The sequence below is a fragment of the Giraffa tippelskirchi genome, chromosome 6 (assembly GCF_054371585.1).
Source record: "Giraffa tippelskirchi isolate mGirTip1 chromosome 6, T2T-mGirTip1v1.2.pri, whole genome shotgun sequence".
In the NCBI taxonomy this organism is placed as follows: domain Eukaryota; kingdom Metazoa; phylum Chordata; class Mammalia; order Artiodactyla; family Giraffidae; genus Giraffa; species Giraffa tippelskirchi.
The window spans coordinates 113,702,213-113,720,847 of NC_137280.1; the positions used below are offsets into that span (position 1 = coordinate 113,702,213).

General features: G+C 49.4%; 1 pseudogene; it reads left to right on the forward strand.

Annotated features, from left to right (window-relative positions):
- Positions 1-16,950: 16,950 nt before the first annotated feature.
- LOC145510880 (methyltransferase HEMK2 pseudogene) lies at positions 16,951-17,457 on the forward strand (annotated as a pseudogene).
- Positions 17,458-18,635: the final 1,178 nt, after the last annotated feature.

The window sequence follows — 18,635 nt, forward strand, 5'->3', positions numbered from 1 at the left end:
CTTCTGTGTGCCTGCCTGGTGTCTTCCCCACAGCGGATGGAGGGGGAACAGGGTGGAGAAATCCCTGAGCTGGGAGTTTTGCTGGGGATGACATGGACGGAGGGCTCCACGCCAGGCCCTGGGTTGACATCCACCTCCAGCTGCCTCAGGGTGGACCCAGGAGCCTTTGTGCCCCTCTGTTTTGGTTTGTCTGTCTCAGCAGCCTCGTCGGATATGTGATAGTGTGAACGAGTGCTAACTGGCAGGTGAGTCCACACGGCACCATCCACTTGGCGGGACTCCTGTACCCTCTGCACATGCGTTATGTGCATACGTGCCCTGGGACTGTCCCCAAGGGAGCTGGCAGCACCCCGCCCCCATCTGCTCAGCATTAACCAAGCTGACCGTTAACACAGCGTGAAAGCCTGAAACTCAGCTTCGAGGCTGCTGCCCGCTCCCACGCTCTGCCGCTCAGGGTGGGGGCTGTGCCCACCCCGCACCACCCTGGCCAGTCTCCCAGGCAGCAGCTGGTTGCCGCCTGGCTGGGCTGCAGCTGTCTCTGCCTGCCTGGTCCTCCCCTGGGGAGGCCGTCATGGCCTTGTTCTCAAACACCCTCTGGGGGAGGGTGGAGGGATCAGCTTCTCAGGGCTATAAGCCTGGAACCTTCTCCGGCTCCATCCCAGCAGTCACCGCCGCTCTTCAGCCCCCTAATCCACAGAGGAGGTACCTGACCCAGTGCCTGGCACTCTCTCTGGCCCTGCTCGGCCCTGCTGAAACAGGAGCTTCCATCCAGGACAGACCCTTGGTGGAAGCTCCTGGATTACCCCCAGAACCTCTAGGGGGTGGTGGCTGAAAGTACAAACAGGGTTGGGAGGGGCTAGGAATAAGGATTTGGGACTAGGGCCATCCTGGAAGATGGACCAGCAGCCACACTTCTCTTCCGATTCCAGGTCTCCTCTTTGTCTCCTCTTCCTATTCCTGTGCCCTCTTTGCCTCGCTATGTCCCATCTTCCCCCACAAAGCTGTACCTCCTCCAGGAGCCCCCATCTCAGAGAAGGCACCGGAGAAAAACCCAGGGAGTCTTCCCTGACCACTTCTTTTCCCTCAGGAGCCCTGTTCCCCAATGGAATGAGAGAACACTGGGCTTGGAGCTAGCAAGTTCAGAGTTGCCACTTCCACTGTCCCACGGCCACTGCTCTCACTTACTTGATCATCACTCTTCACCCATATGAGTGGTGCACTCCTGCTTGCTTACCTCCAGGGGTTAGGGTTTAGGATGAAATGAGTCTCAGATGAGCACATGCTTGGGGAAGGACGCCCTGCAGAGTTCACGTGGGTTATGCTGAGTGTTTCCCTAAGAACTGGTGAAATTGGCCTTTGCCGCATCCCTGAGTCTCAGGGCTGCCTCAAAGGGTCTCCTTCCTGCCCGAGGTCTCCTCCATCCCCTTCCCTCCTATTCCCTTGCAGGTGGCTCCACAGGCAGCTTCCAAAAGCAGCTCTTGGCTTACGTTCCTCCTGCACTCAAGAACCCACTCTGGCTCCCAGGAGTCCTCCAAACTTTCTGACTGAGCCCCTATCTCTCACTGAAGTCATTGGCTAGTGACTGTCCTTCATTAACCTAGTCAAACACAGGACAGGCAGATCCCTCAAAGCCCACCCAGGGAAGAAAAGGGCTGGGAGGCTAGAGCAGTGCGTAAGGACAAGGGAGTGGCAAATGAGAACCCCCGTTTTCCACTTTTCCACCGTGAGCCCATTGCTGTGCTAGCCCCAGCACAGTGGAGGGAGAGGCCCACCACTCTCCCTCATCGCAGCCTTGCCAGATATTGTGACCCTACGGACTGCAACCTGCCAGGCTCCTCTGTCCATAGGATTCTCCAGGCAAGAATACTGGAGTGAGTTGCCATGTCCTCCTTCAGGGGATCTTCCCGACCCAGGGATCGAACCCAAGTCTCTTAAATGTCTCCTGCATTGGCAGACGGGTTTTTTACCATGAGCGCCACCTGGGAAGCCCAGATAAAGATTGGTTTTCCCAATTTAATGGTAGAGAAACTGAGGATATGACGAGCCCCAGGGTCATAAGGATTAAGGTCTAAGGAAGGAGCTCAGTTGATCCCCCACACCAGGTTCCCAGCAGGTCCTGTGTACATGGGAGACTCATCAGAGTGACGGAGGCAGCTGCTGCCTGGTAGGTCCTGGGGTCCCAGAGGGGTTCAGCTGCCCCTCCCTGTGCCCCCTCCCTGCTAGCCTCTCTGGCAGGCACGTGCTTACTGGGGCCTTTCCACATTCCTCACGTCCCATGTCAGAATGAGACAGATGCTACTAATTCCCCCGTGCGAGCTTTGCTGCTCCATCTCCCCTCCCCCAAACCCGCTCTGGGCAACGTGGCAGCATCTGGAGCTGACACCCTTGGTCTGCCTGGGTTCCAAGCAGCTTCTGAGCTAGTGCCCACCCACCCCCCCAACCACAAGAGCCTGTTCAAAAAACACTGGTTCACCTCCAGACTCTGCCACTTGCTGGCTGCTTGGGTCAGCCAAAGGTTCTGGTAGGAGCAACAGACAGACGGCCACTCAGATCTCAGAAGCCAGAGCCAAGAGGCAGGAAGTTGCTGAGAGGGCATCAGTGCCTGGGAGGGAGGAGTAAGCTGGCCCTGGTAAGGGGGTTAGGAGGATGTTGAGCTATGACAGAAATTACCCTCTCTGAGCCTGAAACATGGGAATGACAACATGCCTTGGAGAGTGGTTGGAAATGCTCAGTCAAAAACGGCTGTTGTTACGTGGATTAGAAGGGAATGGCCCCCAGGTCTGGGTTGCCATGATCTCATGCCTTCCTTATGGCATCCCTTCCCTGGAAGGCATGCTTGTCCCCATTGCCCAGATGAGGACACTGAGGCTCAGAACGAGGAAGTGACTGAGGTTAGTCACTGGTTGTTAGTCCGAGGTTGTTAGTCACTCAGTCATGTCCGACTCTTGTGCGACCCCATGGACTGCAGAATGCCCGGCTCTATCCATGGAGTTTTCCAGGCAAGAATACTGGAGTGGGTTGCCATTTCCTCCTCCTCCCAAGGTCACAGGGGGGCAATGAGAGAATCAGTGCTCGGGACCAAGTGCCTTTCCCACTGCAGGGATCATTCCCAAAGCCCTGATGGCCCAGTCATTCCGAGGACCAGGAGAGGCTCTGGATTTCCATGAAGCAGAAATGGAATGTCCACACACACAAATGGATGGTCACTCATGACACCTAAGCACAGAGGTGATAGGCCCAGCAGTTTGAGCTCCAGCCCTGTGACCTTCATCTCTGCCACCTCAGGGCCTCACATGGGCTATTCCTTCTCCCCCACTTAACTGGCCAACTCCCTCCTGCCCTTTAGATCACACTTAAACCTCATTTTTGGGGGCAGCCTCCCCAAGGCCCCCTTCCAAGTTGGGCCCCACTTCATGCTCTCATTGCTATAGAGCAGGATGCTCACAAGAATCTCCTTTCCCCAAAGTGTGATCCCCAGGAAGCAAGCACTGCCTTGGTAGATTTTTAACCAGTAGTTCTAAAATTTTAGCATACATCAGAATTACCTGAAAAGTTTAGATTGTTGGGTCCTACCCCAGAATTTTGTATCTAGTAGGTTTGAGCATTCTTGCCTGGAGAATCCCCATGGACAGAGGAGCCTGGTGGGCTACAATCCACGGGGTCACAAAAAGTGAGACACGACCGAGCGACTAAGCACACACACACACACACACACACCGGTTTGAGGTAAAGCCTGGAAATCTGCATTTCTAACAAGTTCCCAGGGGATGCAGATGCTGCTGGTCTGAGGCTACACTTTGAGAACGACATTTTAAAGAGGCATTCTGTGTTCGTGGTTTAAATAACTGAAACAAAAACTTGAATGGCACAAAAGGTTTTCCATGAAAAACTACCCCCTTGTCCCCACCCTCTTTGCTCCCAAGAAAAACTTCCCCCATTTTCTGAGTCTTCTTGCATTGCTCCCCCCATATTCATGTAGCCCTTGATCCAGCTTAGCAGTTACTGTCCTTGCCCCCCAACTCCCACCCAGGGCAGCACTAGGCAGAATGGAGGCGAAGTAAAAAGTTGAACGGAGGGACAGATGGAGGAGACTCACCCCCCAGGATACACTCAGGTGTGTACCACCACTGTCTGCCCCTTCCCACACTCTAGGACCCTAACTGGGAGCCCCCCTCCCATCCCTCCACCTGCTGTTGGATTTAGCCTAATCCCAGAGTATGTGTGTGAGGCAGCTGCAGTTCTCTCTGCAGGGAGAGGGCCCCCCTCCGGAGGAAATCTCCTTTTATTCTCTTGCTACCGAAATCTGACCTTCATCAGCACCTGGGCCCCTAGGCTGGGGCCTGTCCCCAAGAAGTGGCTGAGGAGATGGCGTGAAATTGCCAACAGCTGAACTCACCCAGCCTTTTCCCGCATCCTCTCCTACTCAGTTGCCACTCACATTCCACAGCACCAGTCCCTTCCGGGCCCCTGATGCCAGCCTCTTGTTCTTGTGCTGCTGCTTGGGGCCCAGCTTGACCTGGCCCTACCGATCTCACCCACTGGCCCTGTGGCATATGGCTGTGGGCGCCTCCTGGCTTTCAACCTCCAGACCACTCTTGTTCCCTTCAGGGCGTGGTTCGGCCTTCACCTGCTCCAAGAAGCCCACACTGATCTCACAGCACAGCCTAGGCATTCCACCTCTATGCACAACTGGAATGATCCATTTATGGCCCTCTCTGTCTCACACAGGACAGGAGCCTCATGGGCTCCCCCTCGAAGTCAGGTCCAGTGCAGGGAGGCCCACAAAAGTTTGTGAAATGACTGAATGACCTGGTAAGGATGATGATGAGGCTCCTGGTCAGGGAAGTATAAGCCCTTTTCTTTCACAGCTGAGGACCCTAGGAAATCAGGTTCCAGGAGAGGAGGGTTGGGTCAGAAGACTGAGACAGCGAGACCCATACTGGATAGCACAGCTCTACAACCTTGCCAACGGGCTAGTCCTCAGATCCTGGGGGAACGAGGTTATTATAATTGCTGGGGGACTTACTGCATGTGCTAAGGAAGGCTTCACCCACACAACTGAGCTTCTGCCTAGATGACTGTGGCTCCTTCCAAGTCACTGCTGAAAACAGACATGGACTATAGCCTGCCAGGCTCTTCTGTCCCTGGAACTCTCCAGGCAAGAATACTGGAGTGGGTAAGTCACTTCCTTCTCCAGGGGATCTTCCTGAGATTGAACCTGGGTCTCCTGCATTATAGGCAGATTCTTTACCATCTGAGCTACCAGGGAAGCTCTGAAAACAGACAGGCTAGAGATAAATGATGGATAGCATAGAATTCTCTAAAGCAGCACTGGCAGGAGAACCACTTGCAATGATGGAAATTATCCGTTTTGTCCAATACAGTAGCCACTGGCCATACATGGCTACTGAGCACTTGAAACATGGCTCATGCGACTGAGGGATTGATTATTTTAATTCATTTAAAGACAAGTTTAAAGAGTTGTGCATTGACAGGATAGCTTCAGAGCCTTCACAAAGGGGCTCTTAAGTGTCCTGATGGGGAATTCGCTCCACTTGACAATGCTGAGGGGAAAATTCAAAATGAAGTGGTGTGCCCCTGTCCCCGTGAAGCACTTACTCCAGTTGTGGGGATGCAATCACTTGTGAAGTGTGTGGAGGCGGTCACTATGGCTGCTTCTGGGGAGAGGAACTCAGTGGATGGGCCCACGGAGGGAGCGGACCTTTGTTTCTTTTGATTTTTAAACTCGATACATGCATTGTTATTTATCAAAATTGAAATTTTTTTTTAAAATGTAAGGGCAGCAGATGTATCAATACTATTCCTATATTTACTGTGTTCACTTAATATTGTGTAATAAAAATTTTGCATATTAAAAAAAAAGAGGGAATTCCCTAGCTGTCCAGTGGGCAGGACCCTGCACTTTCACTGCCGTGGTTCAGTTCAGTTCAGTTCAGCCACTCAGTCGTGTCCAACTCTTTGTGACCCCATGACTGCAACATGCCAGGCTTCTCTGTCCATCACCAACTCCTGGAGGTTGCTCAAATTCATGTCCACCGAGTCGGTGATGCCATCCAACCATCTCGTCCTCTGTCCTCCCCTTCTTCTCCTGCCTTCAGTCTCTCTCAGCATCAGGGTCTTTTCAAATGAGTCAGTTCTTCGCATCAGGTGGCCAAAGTATTGGAGCTTCAGCTGCAGCATCCGTCCTTCCACATTCAACCCCTAGTTGGGGAACTAACAACCTGCAAGTCATGCAGCATGGCCACAAATAATAATAATAATAATAATAATTCATTAAAAGAAAAGGAAAAATACTAGAGATGAAAAGCATCCCCTCTGACTACACATCAGCTTCCACAGCGGCCTGGCACAAAGCTCAGGCTGTCCCAAGAGCCAGGTGCAGAGCTTCCCGGGGCCAGCGCCCTCCTATATAGCCCCTCTGTCCTCCTGTTGCTTCACATGCCAGCCCAGGCTGAACCCAGTCCCATCAGACAAAGCCTGAAATGACCCTTGCCGACTCCCCGAACTCCCTGCACACCCCTCCCTCATCAAGTCTCTAGACACAGTCACCTTCTTTCTGTTTCTCTGCCACCCCAAGTTCATGAGAACTTCAGGGCTTTTGACTTGCAGGTTTCTGCAGAGAATACTAGTCCCCGGATGCTTCTGTGGCTGTCAGAACAAAGGTCGTCTCCTAAGAGTGGCCTCTCCTGACCACTCTGGCCAAAGTCCCCCCTCCATTATTCCATATTTTAGCCCCTTGTTTGTTTTCTTTTATCATTATCTTATTTGCTCACTCTTTACTGACTGCCACCTCCATAGAAGGCAAGCTCTGAGAAGCCAAGGGACCATCCTGTTCACAGTTGTACTTGTCAACAACGAGGTCTGGGGGCCTTGTGGATAAGTGCTCCCTAGATATTCACAGAATGAATATGTGTTGAATGAATTTCCCAGATTCAAAATTCAAATTCCAGATTGTCAAGCCGGGAGCTAAGACAGTCTCCCCAGAATACACACATAGCCTCCTGAGGGGATCACAGTGATGAGCCCCATAGTGTCCACCAAGGGATGGTCAACCCACCTCCCCCTCTCTGAGTGGGGCTGGGAACCCCGAGAAGGCTCAGGACCATCACTACCCTTACCACACCTAGGCTCAGGGTGTCTGCCTGTAACCAGTCTGCCTGTGTCAGGACATCATGGGGCATCCAAGTGGGGCCTGCAAATCCACAAGGAAAAGACACTTCAAACCACTACAGGGACCTCCCTGCCGGTCCAGTGGTTAAGACTCCACACTTTAACTGACTGCAGGGAGCACGGGTTCAATCCCGGGTTGGAGAATCAAGATTCTGCATGCTGCAAAGTGCAGCCAAAAATTAACAACACCAAAAAGCCACCAAAGAGAGAGTATGATGAGGTGATTAAACAAGGAAACCAGAGGTCAGCAAACTTACGAAGAGATCCTGAAACTCAAGAATAATGCAAGAGATGCTCTCAAGAGATGTCACTTATCACACTGCCAAAAGCTAGTGAGCTGGAGAATGCCAGGTGTCGGCAGGGACAGGGAATGGGAATGGGGGGGGGTACCCACCTGGACTGTGGGTGCAGCTATCCCAGAGAGCTGCCTGGGAGCTTCAGCTAATTATATAAATGCATGCCCTATGATCGAGCAATTTGGCCTGAATATATACCACCCCCTCTTCCCAAACCCTCACACATAGGGGCCCACACAGGGAAGCTTGGAGGAGGGGTTGGAGGCAGTTGGGAGTCCATCCTGGGAAATGGATGGACTACATGTGCAAGGGACCCAGTGGATGCATAGCCATGTGGAAGGACCTCAGAAGCCTAGTGCTGAGTAGAAAGGGTCAGAAATGAAATGGGCTCTAAAGCATAAAGCCATTTGCACAAAAGAAATGATGATGACACAGAGGACACACATGTTATAAGTACACACACAAAACCATTAGCACTGATGCCCGAGGCACAGGCTGATAAGAGGGGAATGAGGCTCAAAGGGAACTGAAAACCAAACAAAGGAATAAAGCCCAAGAACCGCATGCACCCCAGGCAGGGGTCAGTGATGCTTTCCGGAGGAGGTAACATGGGGGCCCAAGCTGAAGAAGGACTCAGGGAGACGAAGGCAGGAAGGCACAGTAAATTAACAAATGTTTACTGAGCACCTACTACATACCAGGTGCCATTCTAGTCAGTGGTTATACCCTACCCTAAAGAGCTGGAAATCTAGAGGAGAGGACAATCATTAAATAAACACCCAGGGAAACACTGACTATAATTAACACAGACTCTGAAGGTCAATCGACTGCAGCTGTTGAGTGTCTACACTGGGGACTGATCCTGATCTGACCCAGGGAAGAGCTCCATGAGGAATGATATTTGGTAGAAGGACAGCATTTGGCTGATGATGAGTGGGAGGAAAAGCATTCCAGGCAAAGGGAACAGTCTCACAGTAGTCTGGAGGCAGGCAGGACTGGGGAGAATCCGAGCTACTCCAGTGGAGAGGGCACATACAGAATGAGGGAGAACATGGTGCCAGGTGAGGCCACACCATAGAGGGCTTTGCAGGCTTCGGATTTCATTCCCAGAGGAATGAAGAGATCAGAGAGTGAGGGGCTGCTAATACAGATGTGGAGAGATGGGTGAGGGGCCACTACAATGTCTGAGTAGAGCTGGAAACTGGGACAACACACCCAAAGGACACATGGAGTCTCCCAAGGTGATGAAAGTAGTGAGCGTTAATGCATCCAAGGAGGGACCATCCAGTTACCCTCCCATCTTCTCACCAGGGACCAACACCATCCTTCACAGCCGCACTGCAGGCTCCTATGGTAGCCAGGCGATGGACAGAAGTGGAAATCAAAGGATGTCTTTAGAAAGAGAGGGTTTGTTAATACAGGCTGGAAGGAAACGAAGGTGGTTCTTGGCAATGGCTAAGAGCTGGGTGAACAGGTGGGGTCCTTGTGAATGTTTCAGGGGCCTGAGGAGCGGCTGCATGGAGGAGGGTGGGGAACACAATGGTGAATGAAAATCTAGGGACTTCCCTGGTGGTGCAGTGACTAAGACTCCACGCTCCCAATGCAGGGGGCCCGGGTTCAGTCCCTGGTCAGGGAACTGCATCCCACATGCCACAACTAAGATTGAAGATCCTGCATGCTGCAACTAAGAACCAGCACAGTCAAATAAATATTTTTTAAAAAAAGATTTGAGTCAGACTCACATACTGTGCTTGACCCTGAAAAAAATCAAAAGGGAGCCAGTACAGCCCAACTCCCCTTGTCCTGTGCCTTGCATCCCAACCACCCCCTGGGCCCACGGCCTCCTTTTCCCTCCTCCTTTCCTCTCCTGTTTTTGTCCTATAATTGCACCCTGGGAGGGGTCTCCAGCACAGGGAGCAGAGTAGAGGGGATACACTGGGGTGATGGTGCCACCTCCTGGAGGCCACAAGAAGTGTAGCATCCTGCTTCAGCCTCCTGTCGGGTGGGGATGGGGCCTTGGGCTATATCCATAGAGCTTTCATGTTGGTGATGATCACATCATTTCTGGAGGACTGTTCAGGCCTGGGTACTTCATTTGTCAGTGAGGTGCTGACATGCCCTCTCCACCCTACCCAAGGGAACCGCTGTAGCTGCCCCTGATAAAAACCCTCCCACTGCCCTCGCGACTGGGGCCAAGCTGTTTGGCATAGCAACTATGGATTTGGCCCTGGCCTTAGGGATGCCTCATTCCTATTAGTCTCCATCCCTACCTTTCACCCACCCCACCCTGCGACACGTGCACCTCCATTCCTTTGCACAGGCTGTTCTCTCTTCCTGGAACCAGTTTTCTCTTCCCCTCCAACCAGTTTTCCCAAACTCTACTCTTGCAGGTTCCAAAATTCTCCATTCCAGGGCTTCCCTGGTGGCTCAGTGGTAAAGAATCCCCCTGCCAACGCAGGAGACACGAGTTTGATCCCCGATCTGGGAGGATCCCACATGCCTTCGAGCAACTAAGCCCCCTGTGTGCCACAACTACTGAGCCTGTGCTCTAGAGCCCAGGAACCACAACTACTGAAGCCCACGCACCCCAGAGCCCGTGCTCCACAATAAGAGAAGCCACTGCAATGAGAAGCATGCACATGGAAACTAGAGACTAAGCCCTTATTTGTGGCAACTAGAGAAAAGCCCCCACAGAAATGAAGCCCCAGCACAGCCAAAAATAAATAGAACGATAATTTTTTTAAAATTCTCAAGAAGCTTCATAATTTTAACGAACAAAAATTCTCCACTCCCCCACCCCCCAGCCCTTCCAGCACCTCCACATCAACTAGGTGAAGAGAACAGGGAAGAGTGTGTCAGTCCATGGGAACAGCATGTGCAAAGGTCAAAGGTGGCTTCAAGGAGATGGGAAGAGCCAGAGACCAGAGAAGGTGACAGAGCTGACAGGGCTACAGCAACTGATCCATAGGATCACAGGCTCTAGTGAGGGGCTGAGACCCCAGCGTGCAGTGAAAGGACAAGCTTTTCAGTAGCAAAGGACATGATCAGAGGTGTGTTTGGAAAGGCCAACACAAGGCTGCCAAGTGGGAAAGGCACTGGAGAAGCTAGAGTGGGTGTGGGCAGAACAGGTCCCAGGGGTTGCACAGGTGAGAGCTGATGGGAGCTTGGACATCTGAACCCCTACTTTCTGCGGGCTGGGTCCTGAGCCAGGGGAGCCTGTGACTGCAGCTTCCTTGACAGGACCTTGACTTACCTCGGTGTGTTCCATACCAGCTGTGACTGCCAACTGTGATACCTTCCCCACTTCTCAGCCCTGGTGTCATGTCCCCAGTCACTGCCTGCCCCGTGGAGTGAGCGCCTGTGCCTTGTGGGAGCTGCCATCTCATTTCAGAGAAAGACAGGCTGCTTGGGCTCAAAGCTGGGAAGTCAGTAGTGAGCAACAGAGAATTTGAACTGAGGTCTGCCTGCCTCCTCCACCACACCAGGTGTCCCAGAAGTTGTAAGCAGGCTTCTGTCCCCTGATGGCAATGCGACTTTGGGTGGGTCACTTTACCTTTCTCTGCCTCAGTGTCCTCGTCTACAAAACAGGGGCAATGGTAGCAACCTGTCCTGCAGGATTTATGAAGAGTATATGCACTAAATGCCCATAAGGAGCCCAACACAGCACCAGACACATAGTAGGTGATCAATAAATGGTTGCTGTTCACATGAACACTGTTCCAGGAACTTAACATGTTCACTGGGAAAATGTGCTTTGGGGTCGTGAATTAGGAGGAGGACAGAGTGAGCTCAGGAGGGATCGGAAGGAAGGAGAAAACAGCGAGCATCTCGAGGCAGGTCTGGAGCTAGGTGGCCCTAGGATTCAAGCACACAGCAGGTGTCAAGGATACTAGCTCTGAAAAGGTTTGAATGACACAGTGAGGAACCACTGAAAGTTCCATAGTTAGAGAAGGCACAACCAGAGCCCTACACCTAGCGGTGGAATGATTTCTCCTCCACAGGTGACAGCACTGACGCTGGAGGCCAGAGGGAGCCTAGACAGCAGAGCACTGACAGCAAGGAGCCAAATTCTCAGGTTTCAGAAAACCCAAGTCTAGGGCTTCCCTGGTGGTTCAATGGTTAAGAATCCGCCTTGTAATGCAGGGGACACCAGTTCGAACCCTGGACTTGGAAGATCCCACATGCTGCAAGGCAACTAAGCCCCCTGTGTCTCAACTGCTGAGCCCATGCTCCCTGGAGTCCATGCCCCACAATAGAAGAAACCACCACAGTGAGAAGCCCATGCACCACGAATAGAGAGTAGCCCCCGCTCACTGCAACTAGAGAAAGCGAAGGTGCAGCAATGAAGACCCAGTACAGCTAAATAAATAAATAAATATTTTAAAAGAAAAGAAAACCCAAGTATAGGCAGCCCTTTTCAGGCCAAAGAACCTCCCTTATGTAATTTTTCATCTTGTCACACGGTGGCGATAGTGTGCCAGCAGGAAAATCCTCGTTACCTGTCTTTCAGCCAAAACAATAGCCAAGTACCAATACTTGTCAGGTTCCTCAAGGGCTCTAGGGAGAATCCTTACAAATCTCTATGACGTAGAGTCTCTTTATATCTCTAACTTACAGGTGGAAGTGTGGGCTCATAGAAGTCCAGGAGGACCCATAAGATAATCCAACTAGGATTTGAACCCTGGTCTGTCTCCCAGTCTGCCTGCAGCAGCTTCCTGTCCTGGGATGACAGCTCCTGGCTGTCTCTTCTGCCCCATCACTGGGCAGTGCTACCTTTGTGGAGCAGACAGATTAGACAGGGAGTAGAATATTAGACAGGACAAGAAGGACTTTCACTTCTGCTTTTTCTCTCTTGTTTACCTCCCTTATGCAGGTTTTGCATTGAAGGTGAGGTGATGGGACAGTTCCCATCCCTGGGGTAGAGAGGAGCTGGGCTGAGGGATGAGGCAACTAACTTTGAGCACCTTCTCTGTTCCAGGCATTATGCCAACCAACATTCATTCCTACATTAATTCAGCACACAGTAATAAAGCACCCACTGTTGGCCGGTCACAGGTGACACAGTACTTCCAATCTTTTGGCACACAACAATAAACACTTATATATTTATTTTATATGCAAAGAAAGAAAGAAAATGAAGTCGCTCAGTCCTGCCGGACTCTTTGTGGCCCTATGGACTATAGCCTGCCAGGCTCCTCTGTCCATGAGATTCTCCAAGCAAGAATACTGGAGTGGGTTGCCATTTCCTTCTCCAGGGGATCTTCCCGACCTAGGGATTAAACCCAGGTCTCCCAGATTGCAGGTAGACTCTTTACCGTCTGAGCCACCAGGGAAGCTTTATATGTAAAGATACGTTTAAAAATATTCATGCTGTAAATGAGCCCTCAGCTTAATAAATATTTATTGACTAAAACACCTACCTTCAGCCTTAGGTACCTGTGAGACATGCAGGTAGCAAGTCTGGAACTCTGGGACAAATCTAAGTTAGAGATTGAGGCTCAGAAATTACTGGCATTTAGGATATGCCAGTGACCAGACGGGATTCCTCAGGAAGTCTGGGTAAACAATCAGTAAGGTGGACCTCTGTTAGTGCCAAACGGGAAAAAAGGGAGGCATACCCATGACAGGATGGCGCAGGGAAGGGCTTGATAAAGAGGTAGGAAGGGACCAGACTAGAGCGGGAGCTTCTGGAAACCTTGTTAGTTCCCAAGGGTCATGAGAATATAATGCTGCAAAGCGGAGCAGCAAAGATAATGAAATACCACCGGTTCTGGCCAGAGCAGGACTGCTGTTGACCTGAAGCCAGACTAAAGTGGGATGAGAAAGGGAGGCCAGAGTCAGCGGAGGGGAGAAGAGACAGAGCCTCTCTGTAGACGCATGGAGATCTTTCTCTTACTAGAGGAAACGACTACATGGTTTGTGGGCTGCCGAGAAAGAGCAAGAAAGACAGGAAGGCTTGGAGCTCCAGGGGAGCGAAAGGAGAAAGATGCACAAAAGCAGGCGGAAGCATTAGGGCGGGAGCCAGAGCCCAAGAGGAAGGCCAGCCCAGCCCAGTCCTCTTTTCTATCTCAAAACGATGCGGCAGGGAGCAATCTCTGGCTGGATTTGCGGCATGCTGGACATTACTAGATACTGCCGGCCCTTTCCCAGCGCGCCCCACTGCGTAAGATCACCTTTCCCGAGGGTCCACCACCCTCTGCTCCCAAGGGCAGAGCGTATCCCGCGGCCCACGGTCTGGCCGCTGCTGATTGGCCCACGGGAGCCACCTGACCGAGCCGGCCAATCAGAGGCACTCTCCCAAGGAATGGGGCCCCACGTGTGGCCCCTGATGCAAGGCTGAGCTGCTGTGAGGCCCAGCGGCCATACGGACAGCGAGGTTAGAGCAGTTCTCAGCCCCTGAGGAACTCAGAGGAGGTCCGGCCTCCCCCAATCCCGCCGGATTTCTGCCTATCCGGCTACTACAACCCCCAAGCCCTTTTGCTAAATTTCATCTCTTGACAGCTTCTGTGACTCAGCCGAGGTGTGTTCATCCTTGTCCCTCTGCCTTGACTGGTCCAAAGTGGTGATTTGGAAGAAGACAGACCATTCTTGAGCCTCATCTGTAAAACGGGACTCCTAATGCCTACTGTGGTGTTTTTGTGAGGATTGTAAAGCCCAGCGCCTGGTACATGGTGAGCTCCCCAAAACATTGATTATATATATATATTTTACTATTGTCGATATTTCTACCTATCAGGAATTCACAATCCTCATTACACAGGGTCTTGTGTTAAGCTATTTTTTATTCCTGTTCTCTTATTAGAATGTAAACTGCTTGTCCACGGGAATGTGCCTGTATACCTTTTTAGTCTTCCAACTCCATGGTCTCTTTACTTGGTCTGACAAGGGTAAATTTAACTTACAGAAACAGTAGCAGGACAGAGTATACAAAATCAAGGAATTTATAGGATGGAAAATCTCAGCAGTTAGGTGGGGCTATTTACAATGCAACATTAATGTACTAGGGGGAAAAAGAAGTCTTAGAGGACTATCAGGTACCAGCTGTGTGAGCTCAGGCAGATCTTGACTTCTCTGAGCCTCATGAGAACAATAATCATGACTGTAACAACTGCAGGACTAACCAGCTTCTAGATACTATTTGAAGCTCATATTAGCTGTCCACAACCCCACTTGACAGAGAGGACACACAGGCACAGAGAGATTCTGAACTTGCCTGAGATCACACAGCTATTAAGTGGTAGAGTTGGGGGTTCAAACAAGGTCTTTTGGGTCTGAGTCCATACCCATAACTGCGCTATGTGCTACCTCTCAGGCACCAGCACAGGCAGTTGGCACACAGTACAAAACTATGGAGAGGGCTGGGGTAACAGGGCAAAGTCTTCTGCATCTACGAACCAAAGGAGGCCAGTGTAGCTGAAGGGCGGAGATGGAGGGGAGAAAGGTAGATAATGAGCCTGGTCTTACAGGCAGATGCACATCTTTATGGAGAAGGCAATGGCACCCCACTCCAGTACTCTTGCCTGGAAAATCCTATGGACAAGAGGAGCCTGGTAGGCTGCAGTCCATGGGGTCGCTCAGAGTCAGACACGACTGAGCGACTTCACTTTCACTTTTCCCTTTCATGCATTGGAGAAGGAAATGGCAACCCACTCCAGTGTTCTTGCCTGGAGAATCCCAGGGAAGGGGGAGCCTGATGGGCTGCCGTCTATGGGGTCGCACAGAGTCGAACACAACTGAAGTGGCTTAGCAGCAGCAGCAGCAACAGCACATCTTTAAGATGTCTAGGCCACAGTGAGGAGCTGGTGTCAGCATGGCAGAAGCATGTGACTAGGTGTTCCATGGGCATATTTTTTTTTGGCCACACTCTAAGGCTTGTGGGATCTTAGTTCCCCAACCAGGGATTGAACCTTCATCCTTTGCATTGGAAGCACGGAGTCTTAACCACTAGACCACCAGGGAAGTCCCTCCACAGGCATTTCTGACCCTTTGTTGCCACAGACCTGGGATGCAGAAGGCAGCAGCAGTCTTTCTTCTACTGTGGTTTAGCATTAGTCCCTGCCTGGATTGGAGATCCAGGGCCTATCATAGACCTAAGTCCTCTGGCTCTCGCCCAGGGTCCCCTCCCTGGGCAGGACTACAGATGTCACCACCTTGCCCCCCACCCCCCCAACTCCTCCTTTCTGGTCTCATAATTGTCTTAGGCTCATTAATGTGACTAATTAGATAGGCCTGAAGTCAATTGCATCCTCCTATCCTCCCACTATATAAACCCTGAGATGCCTCATTATTTAAAGCCTCTGCAAGTCTCCCTGGGGCTTATTATGAACTCTAGACACATCAACTGACTCTCCAGGCAAGGGGCCCAGAATTCGGGGAAACAGGGCAGGGCTCCTGTTGACCATTGAGCCTCAGTTGTTCATTTCATTGGTCCTGTCTTATCACTGACTTCTCTGGAAACTTCCTGGCAGTCTCCTCATGCTCCCTGGGTTTTCTCACCGCCTGTCTTGCCCCTACCAAATGCTTCTGGTCCCACCTCCTCTATGATGACTCTTGAGGTGTTCTCTCTCATCTGGTTCTTCCTCTAGGTCTTCAAACCAAAAGTATTTCCAGCCACTAGCATGACATGTGCTCCTGATGTCCTTCAGGCTCTCCAAACCTAACATGCCTGAACACCAGCACCTGCCTTACTTCAAAGCATTCTTACAAAAACATTAACCCAAGTGTAATCAAGCCTCCACCCTTATATCCAGTTTACAGGAAATACAGGGGACATATGAACAGGTAATGAAGAAGCATCAGCCAAATGCAGAACCTGGGGCCAGATAACTGGCCCAGTCCCTGCAAAAGTCAATATTTCAGAAAACAGGAGGTGGAGCATTCAAGGTGGTAAGAAACTTAAGAGATACAAGGACAAATGCAATATATAAAATTTGATTGGATTAATTCAGAAAAATCATCTATCAGAAACATTTGGGAGAAATTTGAATATAGAAAGAATGTTAGATATTAGGGAATTATAGGTGGTACTGTGGTTATATAGGAGAACACCCTCATATGTTGGAGAAGTTTGCTGAGTCTTTAGGTGAGAAGTATCAGAATGTCTGTAACTCACTTTGAAATTAATTGTACAGAAAAGAAATACCTTTATTTATGGGACTTCCCTGGCTGTCCAGTGGTTAAGACTTAGCGCTTCCACTGCAGGGGGAATTTAATCCTGCACATTGCACGTAGGGGGGAAAAAAAACAACTTTATCTCTGAAACGAATATAACAAAATGTTAACAGACACTGACTCTAGGTGTATTGATTATATCTTTTTGTTTTGTATGTTTGAAAAATGTCACAATAAAATGTATATTTGAAAAATTAACATAGGGAGAAAAAGATGGTGGCGCCCAGCTTCCTAATGCTGTTGCATCGGCCTATGGGCTACAGGCCCTTCAGTGTAGAAGCCTACAGAGAACATGTTTCTGCTGCTGGACACACTCCAAGCAGCAGTGGTATCTGCATTCCTAGCCTCTATGATCGGTCTTCAAGCTCTGTACATCTGCACTGATGTCAACCCCAAGGCAGCAGCGTGTACCCTGGAGACAGCATGCTGTAACAAAGTCCATATTCAACCAATAATTACAGATTTGGTTCCAGGCTTGCTACCGAGATTGAAGGAAAAAGTTGATCTTCTGGTGTTTAATCCAATGTAGTTACTCCACCTGAGGAGGTAGGGAGTCACGGGATTGATAGAGGCAGCTTGGGCTGGTGGCAGAAACAGCAGTGATATAATGGACAAACGCTTACCACTGGCCTCAAATCGCCTTTCACCAAGAGGATTGTTCTATTTGGTCACCATTAGAGAAAGTAATCCATAAGAAATTTTGAAAATAATGAAAACAAAAGGTTTACAAAGCATCACTGCACTTTCCAAGTAAGCAGGCCAGGAAATCCTGCCAGTCATCAAGTTCACCAAGTCCTAGTCTACAGTGTGTGCTACTTAAAGCCGAATGCATTTGGCGTATTTTGAAACTGAAGTCATCTCTTAGTTAGTAAATAAAATTGTCAGAAATTTGTCATCCAGAAAAAGGCAGACAAGTAAGGGTATTTCCTTTTACCCAAGAATCAGGCCTATAGAAATATTTACACAAATGCAAGTAAGTATATATATATTATGTATATATACAATTTGAATTTTACGTATTATATGTGTATGTAGAGTATATATAATGAAAAAGTTATACTTAATTATATGTGAAGAGGATATTCATTTCAGCATTACTTGTAATGGCAAAACAATGAAGTTAAGTGTCCATCAGCAAAGAAATTGGTAAAATAAATTACAGTATATTCATGTTACTGAATATGAGTGACACATCCAACCATTAAACATGAGTCAGGTATATACTGAACCAGAAGGGGTTTGTGGTGTACTATTGAGAAGTGAAAAAAAGCAAATTGCAAAACAGTGTTAATCTATATATATATTTTTGAAAAACTAACAAAGAAGGTTTGTGTGTATGTATATATAAGAAATTCTGAAAAGGTCCATAACAGGTGGGAATAGAGGAATTTTAATTCTTTTGTGTTGACATTTGTACAGTGATAATGTATTGTATAATTAAACAGATTTTTTTATTAAAAAAAAAAAAAACTAACATATATTTACCCCCCTTGTCCCAGCTGTATTCCTTATGTCTGCCATGTTAGTGGTCGATGCGGCCATCCCTCTAGCCTGGAAATCTGGATCCCCGCTTTGACTCTTCATATTCCCTCATGCTCCCATCCAGTCTCCATGTCCTGCCCTTTCTACTTTCTGAAGTCATTCTTAGTCCATTTTTTTTTTATATTGAGATATACCTGATATATAATATGTGTTAGTTTCAAGTATACAACATAATAATTCAATATTTGTACGTGTTATGAAATGATCACTACATCAGCCTAGTTAATATCCGTCACCATATACAATTACAAAAACATTTTTTCTTGGATGAGGATTTTAAAATCTACTCTCTCAGCAACTTTCAAATATGCAAAACAGAATTATTAACTATATTATTAACTATAGTTAATAGTTAATTAACTATAATTAACCATTATATCATGCTATATATAACATCCCCCAGATTTAGTCCATCCTTTATCCCCATTTCCCTGC